Source organism: Zonotrichia albicollis, chromosome 7 (genome assembly GCF_047830755.1).
Source record: "Zonotrichia albicollis isolate bZonAlb1 chromosome 7, bZonAlb1.hap1, whole genome shotgun sequence".
In the NCBI taxonomy this organism is placed as follows: domain Eukaryota; kingdom Metazoa; phylum Chordata; class Aves; order Passeriformes; family Passerellidae; genus Zonotrichia; species Zonotrichia albicollis.
Window position 1 is genome coordinate 32,478,487 of NC_133825.1, and position 8,790 is coordinate 32,487,276.

An 8,790-nucleotide genomic window follows, 5' to 3' on the forward strand; every position below is an offset into this window, starting at 1 on the left:
TTAGGGATGGAAAGCAAGTGTCTTCTATCTAGAACAATATGGTTCAGTTTAAGACAGCTGATGAGGAGCCTGGACACATATACAGGAATGGTATTATGTCCTTCATACAATCTGAGGTTGTTCCCACAACACTTACATGCTTTTATGCCTTGTTTTATATTCAAATTTGAAATGAGATACTGTCAGGTTGGAGACTGTGCAGAAATGGGTGGCATGAATGAAAATAAATTTCTGCTACATAATTGAAGATGAAAGCTGCTGTACTCAGCTGAGAAGGGTTTTAAGCTGATTCAACACACTAAACATGGACAAGATGAAGAGCTGGATGACAAAGTACTGTTATCCACCATGCCAGAAGCAAAGGATGAGAAAGGATATTTATTCAATTTTCCAATGAAAACATGACTATCATTAAATTGAAATTTTAAAATGTAGTGATTATATCAGAAAAAAACCAGAAGTCAGGTGTTTCAGTTGGACAATTGAATGCTTATGAACTTTTCATCAATTATGCCATTCTTACTAAAGAATTCTCAAACCTGCACAGACTTCAGATTTAGCATTTCCTCCAGGGAGCTCCAGGAATTCGGCTGTGTTGTATTTTAATTTCTTTTGCTCCTGCTGAATTCTTTGGGTCAAATTAGTTATTATTAGTATGCAGCAATATATAGTGCACAGGAAAAAATGACAATTTTTCTTGCCATCTGAAAAGCATATAACTCTATATTTAATTTACTCTAAAAAATAAAGTCCCAAATGATTCAGCTTATTTTTTCAGTCTCTAAACTTTATAACCAATAGGCTAGACTGTAGCTGATAAGTCTCCCACAGGAATGAGTTTCAAGTTGCTTGGCAGCATCTGTAATGAAGTATTTTAAATGTAGGTAGGGCCACAGGTGGATAGTTCTTTCTGAAAAGAGGTTGTAGGAACAAGAGAAAGCAGAGTACTTGATTAGCACTCCGAAGTTTATCACTTCTTGGGAAAGTGCACATTTAAAAGTGATCTAACACTCTACTGTAATTATTCAGGTCAAAGCCAGAACAGTTCCACAGGAATAACAGCAGGGTTTTGATTTGAAAGGAATTTTTCATTATGGTGGAGAAGAAAGAGATTTTGTAATGGGATCAGCTGAGGTCTCAGTGTTCAGAGGGTTTGATCCTGGTAGAGGCCAAGCACCTTTGCTATCTTTCAGTGCACACCCCAGCACTCACAGTGGGAATGCAAAGATCTGGCAGAAGCTCCATTTGCTATTAACACCAAATGCACCACTCAGCATGTTCCAGCCCTCTGATTGCAGGCAGGATTTGGCATGAATTTCTGCCCCACCTAAAAATCACCTGGCTGGATAATGCTGTCTACAGCTTAGCTATCAATATTTGTTTCCCATCAGAAAGACATTTTTTTCTAATCATAATTTTTCCAAGGAATTCAAAGTTCTGGAGTCAGCAATTTACCCAGGTCGGTGCTCTACAAAACCAAATATTTTCTCATTGCCAGCTGGAAAAATTTCAGAGATTTCTTTGGATGTTACAAAATACCTGCATATGCATGGAGCAGGCTTTTTCCCCTCCACCTAGACTTGAATTGCACAACATAAAGGCAACATAAAGTATTTGCTCTCTGATTCCACATAAAGAACTTCAGCTTTCTCAGGAAACCTAGAGCTCTTTGGAAGCCAAGCATTCCACAATGGTAAGTCAAAGGTTTAGGTTGGTTTGAGTGTTTTTGTAATGGGGATACAGATAGGTATTTGCTTTGAAACTGCAAAAGGAGAGCATTTAAGAGAACCATCTAGTTACACATTTTAAATGTGGCTATATTGTATTTCAAACCTGTAATATGCAAAGACAGGAAGACACCTCTTTGAAGATTACTGTGAATTTTGTTCTTTGCATTGGAATTTTTTGATGAGCATCTCAGCAATGGCATAGGTTCTACAGAGGAGGCTGTAGTGCCTGTAATATATGTTGATTCATAAGAGGGGAGAAATTTCCATTTGCTTCTTTCTGTATTTAAGCTTTATTGCCAAGTTTCTGTAACTTAGCTGACAAATCACTTGCTGGCTGCAGCATAAAGCACATTCAGACACCTGATTGAACACCAGAGACTTCCCCTTATGTTTGTCTTTATTTTCAGTGGAAGGTCTTAAATTCTGATCTTTAGAGAGATGAGCATGTCTGAGCTCATGTGACTGGCAGTTCTGGGAGTAGCATAAGGAAAATGCTAGAGGGGAAAAAAGATAAAATATTATCAGAAGACAGCACAACACATGAGGAATTTTTTGTATTTTCTATAAAGACATGAGTGACATGGCATGGAATATCTGTGTTGTTGCAAACACCTAACTCAGGCACCATGGAATAGCACACTTTAGGAGTTTCAGTCTTTCCCTTTATCTTCTTTCATTCTGGCTGTGGTACTCAGCATGAGAACAGCTGTGTCTGTTCTAGCCTAAAGCATCAGGAACTCCACATCACAGAACCACAATGAAAATGAAGCATTTCCCCCTTCCCAGACCACTCCATAAACCCTCCTCTTCCTTGCTTTCACTATACCTTAAATGTCTTATGTTCCATAATAAAGGAGGAAATCAAGGATTAAAATATCAAGTATTTCCACAGCAGACAGAGGAGTTTCTCATTGGTTCACCTCCTCCCTGAGGCTCAGAGCCCTTCAATGTCTTATGGCATTTGATTCAATAAACCAAGCCTCTCACTGCTACTTTAAACCCTGTTTCAAGCAGCAACGGTCTCAGCAATATCTTCCAAAGCTCAGAACAGCAACTTGCAAAGCTCTACTCATTTCAGATCCTTTCCTTTTAGTCTGCAAATGCTATCAAGAAAAATTTTAATAACTTCCTGCATATTTTCTCAGTCTCCGGCTATTCTGAAACTTTTCCTTTACGTTATTCAGCTGGAGCAACTCATCAAAATAAATTTGTCCTCTTTCCTGCTTCTCTAGTCCCTCTGCTCCAGTAAAACAATCATTACAAAGTCATGCAGACGTTTTCTAAAGAAGTTCTGGATGTTCAGCAGGTCCCAGGGGACATACCTGAAAGCCTCTTTAGATGCTGTTGCCCCCCAAGAGAAAAGGAGGCGTGTTCTGTGTCAAGTCCCAACCTGTGTCTGCATGGTTTGACAAGATGGCTCAGGTGATGCTAAGTACAATGTACAGCACTCAAATTTTGCCCAAAGACACACATTTATCTCTGTCTTCCCTGACCACCCACCTGTGTCAAAAAACCTACTGGAATAGATTTAGATCTGAGATCTCCTCTCCATTGCAAAATGTGAAGCAATTGCTGTACCCAGAAGCGAAGGAATGGGATGCTTAACAAAGATTTGCTAGAGAAAGAGCCAAAGCTGACTCAAAGGCAATAAATGAAGCACTGACAAGAGCTTGGCAGGGCTCTCAAATTTATAATACCATTGAAGTTTTGTGTGATTTTCAGAGACTGTATTTTGGCAGGGAGTGATGCTGCTGACACGGTAATATCATGCCGTTTTATATCTTCCCACCTAAATGAAAAATGCAGGGAAATATCTGGAGCGTACTTTTCCACTGTTTTCATATACACATAAGGATATTTCTAATTTTGATTCAGGTTCAGTGACAGCTTTTGAAAACAGAGCAAATCAGTGAGGATTAAAATGCATGGCATGAGACCTGTGTTTTTTTACAGAAGAGCTTTTTGGCTTTCCTTGTTGCAATGGGCATCCTAGTGACCCTGGGTGATGCATACTGCTGGAGGAAAACTCGTAGGCCAGGGGAGGCCAAAGACGGTAAGAAGAAGGAAGATCCTCTGACCTGATTGCTCTGTGGTAACTTGGCCCTCTGTTGAACTGCCAGGAAGGGCACAAAATACAAGGGAGGGGAAAGACAGTGCAAAAACAGAAATAGGGGTATCCAGCAGCAAGGTGCTAAAAGTAAGGGAAAAACAAAGTCTTCCCCTGGGCTGCTTGTGGTTGCAGCAATATTCCTGCAACTGGCGATAGCTCAGTGTGCTATTCCAGCACATGGAGCTCATTCAGGAGTTGACATCTCCTTTAGGAGGAGGCTTAAATAACCTGTTCTATTTTGCTGCTGTCTTATGCAGGCTGTGTGTGGAATGGAAAACTGTATCCCTTTGGACACATTGAGAGGACAGAAGATTGCTACCAATGCGACTGTGATGAAGGCGGAATGCAATGCTGTTCCCTGTAAGTTTGAAATTCTTGGTATCATCATTGCCTGTAGGATGACAACAGCTTTCCATTGCTGAGGATAAATGGCTTTGTAAGGGCACAAGAGAGCCTTTTGTCACCCATGTCACAGAGCCTGCGAGTGCCACATACAGCTGTTGATTGTTTGCATCCTTAGCTGTGTTTGCCTTTCCTCATTTTCTGCTGACTGGGAGTGGACACAAGCCCTTCCAGGCACATCCAGTTGGTGCTTGCCTTTAATTTTTAAGGAACTTGTGAACCCCTCATTCACTACAGTTGGCTTTCATTAGCTGAGGAAGTGGGGGTAGGTGACTTAAGTGAGGTTTCCCTAAAGAGCTTCTGGTGATCTGAATCCCTTTCCTGAAGTGCTTTTCTCCAGTGAATATGCTGAACGTAGAATGTCAAGGCCCTGCTCTGAAGTATTTCTCCATCCTTCTCATTTCCTTCTCCTGCTTTCTCAAAAGCCCAAAATACCTTGACCATAATCTTTGTCTTTATTCAGGTGGCACAGTCTATCAGGGACCAGCCACCAAATTGTGCGCAAAGTGGAAATAATGAAAAATTAAAGGAAAATAGAGAAAAGATGCCAAGCCCATGCTTATGTCACTGCAGAGTGCTGTGCTGAGCATCCAGGAAGATCTTCACAGTGCAGTGCACAGGGCATCATTTGAGGCTCTGGAAGCTGCAGCTGTGTGGTACTCAGAGAGCTCAGCTGCCCTTAGCCATGGTTTGACCCCTCTTACTGAGCAGTAGTTCAAGCTATAATCACTGAAGTATTGAATCTTTTATTGCTCAAAAGTTACATTTGCTTTCTCTTTGCCTCTGACAGCTTCCACACTCCTGTTGCTTATGACAACAAGAATTGTAAAGTTGTCTTCAACAAGAAGCGCTGTGACTATGATGTGGTGCAGAAGAACGACCCCTCTAAGATGTGTTCTGTCTATTCTCGTGTGGGCTAACCCCTGCTCCAAACCTCTCTGCATTGTGGAATTCCTCTGCTTCCTACAGGTGCTCTGCCATCACAGAGAAGCACGATGACATCAGAAAATCTCATAAGAGAGCACTTCAGTAGCTGCCTCCTAAGTGTTGTAATTCAGCTTATCAGATGCATAATCAGATAGAGTACCTCATTTCTGTCATGATTGCATTTATTGGCTACAATAAACTGAGATGAAACATTCATAAATTATTCATATTGATGTTTAGTTTTTTGCAGTGACATGGGGAAAAGCCACCTTTGTGGACAAAGAAATGCATTTGGCTCTCTACTCTGGCATGCTGTGTACCGTTACCCTGGCACAAGCCACTGTCATGGTTTTCAGGTTCTCTTTTAGCCAGGTGTCAAAATCCATTATCATTTGGAAGTGATGCACTATTTGGGACATGTTCTACCATGGCTCCTATTCAGCGTGCACAGACTCTTGGTAAGGCCTGGGCTGCTAACGCCTCAGAAAAGTCCGTGAGCATGAGAGATCATCATCCTCCTTCTCCCATTTTTCCCTTGTTTTCATCAACGTCATCCCCCATCACTGGCAGTGACTGTTCATGTTTTCAGGTTCTCTGAGAGATTTATTTTTAGTGTGAGGCACTGAGAAGTGCAGACCTCAAGATTAATCCAGCTCGTGGTAGCCTGGAATTGTGCCACGTGACATTGAAGTATTTCAGAATTCCAAATAGTTTTCCTAGCCAAGCCTCACAAATAAGGAGAGAAAATATTTCTTCTAAAATCTATGAAAATGAGTTTATTACCTTATAACATATTTTGGTGGAGAAGAAGGAGAATTCTTGCAATGGGATCCAGCTTCAGCTGAGGTCTCAGTGTTCAGAGGGTTTGATCCTGGTAGAGGCCAAGCACCTTTGCTATCTTTCAGTGCACACCCCAGCACTCACAGTGGGAATGCAAAGATCTGGCAGAAGCTCCATTTGCTATTAACACCAAATGCACCACTCAGCATGTTCCAGCCCTCTGATTGCAGGCAGGATTTGGCATGCATTTCTGCCCCACCTAAAAATCACCTGGCTGGATAATGCTGTCTACAGCTTAGCTATCAATATTTGTTTCCCATCAGAAAGACATTTTTTTCTAATCATAATTTTTCCAAGGAATTCCAAGTCATGGAGTGAGCTATTTACCCAGGTCGGTGCTCTACAAAACGAAGCATTTTCTCATTGCCAGCCGGAAAATTTTCAGAGATTTCTTTGGATGTTACAAAATACCTGCATATGCATGGAGCAGGCTTTTGCCCTCCACCTAGACTTGAATTGCACAACATAAAGGGAACATAAAGTATTTGCTCTCTGATTCCACATAAAGAACTTCAGCTTTCTCAGGAAACCTAGAGCTCTTTGGAAGCCAAGCATTCCACAATGGTAAGTCAAAGGTTTAGATTGGTTTGAATGTTTTTGTAATGGGGATACAGATAGGTATTTGCTTTGAAACTGCAAAAGGAGAGCATTTAAGAGAACCATCTAGTTACACATTTTAAATGTGGCTATATTGTATTTCAAACCTGAAAGATGCAAAGACAGGAAGACACCTCTTTGAAGATTACTGTGAATTTTGCTCTTTGCATTGGAATTCTTTGCAAGAAGCTGTATAGTCGTTCCTTGCTTTTGTCCTTTCCTCAGAAATGTTTGTGAAACCATTCAGAGCTTGACAAATATTCAGGACCATTCTTTTAAAACTTATAAATGTGAAGCACAGTCTAAAATATTGTTGTTTTGCAAAGAAAAAAAGTATGTATATATTGTCTCTGTATTTTTTCTTTTCTTCATTTTGATCCCTCAAATTGTGTCCTGTTCTACCTCTTCAAGTCTCCAAATGTATTTGCAGAATCTAAATCAACAGTTAGGTAATGATAAATAGACCAACAAAGTCCTATGGCCTGGTTCTCCTGTGATTTGTGTTCACATAGTCCCCAAGGGAACAGACATCAAGAAGTGCCTTTGATACGCATGTCAGCAATGGCATAGGTTCTACAGAGGAGGCAGCAGTGCCTGTAATATATGTTGATTCATAAAGCGAGGAGAAATTTCCATTTGCTTCCTTCTCTCTACAGAAGAGCTTTCTGGCTTTCCTTGTTGCAGTGGGCGCCATGGTGACCCTGGCTGATGCAGGTTGCATTACTGCACTTCAGGTTCCAGGGAGGCCCTACAGAGGTAGAAACAAGGGAGATCCTCTGACCTGATTGCTCTGTGGGAACTTGGCTCTCTGTGGAACTGCCAGGAAGGGCTCCAAATACAAGGGAGGGGGAAGACATTGGAAAACCACAAGCAGGGGACTCCAGCAGCAAGATGCTAAAAGTAGGGGAAAAATAAAAGTCTTCTCCTGGGCTGCTTGTGGTTGCAGCAATATTCCTGCAACTGGTGTTAGTTTGCCACTGCTATTCCCGCACATGGAGCTCACTCAGGAGTTGAAAGGAAAACCCAATTCCTGGTATTTCATTATTGCCTGGAATTACAATTTTAGAATAGCTGAAATAATTTTTAAACTCTTCTACGTTTTGCTGGAGGCTTAAGGAACCTGTTCTGTTTTGCTGCTGTCTTACACAGGCTGTGTGAGGAATGGAAAACTGTATCCCTTTGGATTCATTGCGAGGACAGAAGATTGCTACCAATGCTATTGCTGGCAAGGTGCAATGCAATGCTGCTCCCTGTACGTTTGAAATTCTTGGTACCATTATTGCCTGTAGGATGACCACAGCTTTCCATTGCTGGGGATAAATGGGTTTGTAAGTGCACAAAAGAGGCTTTATTCACCCATGTTACAGAGCTAGTGAAAGCTCTCAAGCTAATAGGTTTTTTTTCTTTTGTCTTTGCCACTAACAGCATTCATACTATCGTCTCTTACGACAAAGAGAATTGTAAAGTTCTTCTCAACAAGAAGCACTGTCGCAATGATGTGGTGCAGAGGGATGACCCCTCACAGCCATGCTCCTCTGGCTATTCTTCTGTGGGCTAACACGTGATCCAATCCCCTCTGCACTGTGGAATTCCTCTGCTTCTTACAGATGCTCTTTCATCACAGAGAAGCATGATGACATGGGAAAATCTTATAAGAGAGAGAACTTCAGTAGCTGCCTCCTAAGTGTTGTAATTCAGCTTATCAGATGCATAATCAGATAGAGTACCTCATTTCTGTCATGATTGCATTTATTGGCTACAATAAACTGAGATGAAACATTCATAAATTATTCATATTGATGTTTAGTTTTTTGCTGTGACATGGGGAAATGCCACTTTCGTGGACAAAGAAATGCATTTGGCTCTCTACTCTGGCATGCTGTGTACCGTTACCCTGGCACAGGCCACTGTGTCATGGTTTTCAGGTTCTCTTTTAGCCAGGTGTCAAAATCCATTATCATTTGGAAGTGATGCACTATTTGGGACATGCTCTACCATGGCTCCTATTCAGCGTGCACAGACTCTTGGTAAGGCCTGGGCTGCTAACACCTCAGAAAAGTCCGTGAGGATGAGATATCATCATCCCCTTTCTCCCATTTTTCCCTTGTTTTCATCAACGTCATCCCCCATCACTGGCAGTGACTGTTCATGTGCATTGCCCACTGTGACCAGACCTGAAGTTGA

The 8,790-nt window shown here is 41.5% G+C and overlaps 1 long non-coding RNA gene across 1 annotated transcript; it reads left to right on the forward strand.

The window, feature by feature from the left end:
• Positions 1 to 1,368: 1,368 nt before the first annotated feature.
• On the forward strand, positions 1,369 to 5,063 carry LOC102069929 (uncharacterized). Its single transcript, XR_012581110.1, has 3 exons — positions 1,369 to 1,693; positions 4,098 to 4,200; positions 5,033 to 5,063. It is a non-coding gene; the product is annotated as an uncharacterized LOC102069929 (long non-coding RNA).
• The last annotated feature ends 3,727 nt before the right edge of the window (positions 5,064 to 8,790 follow it).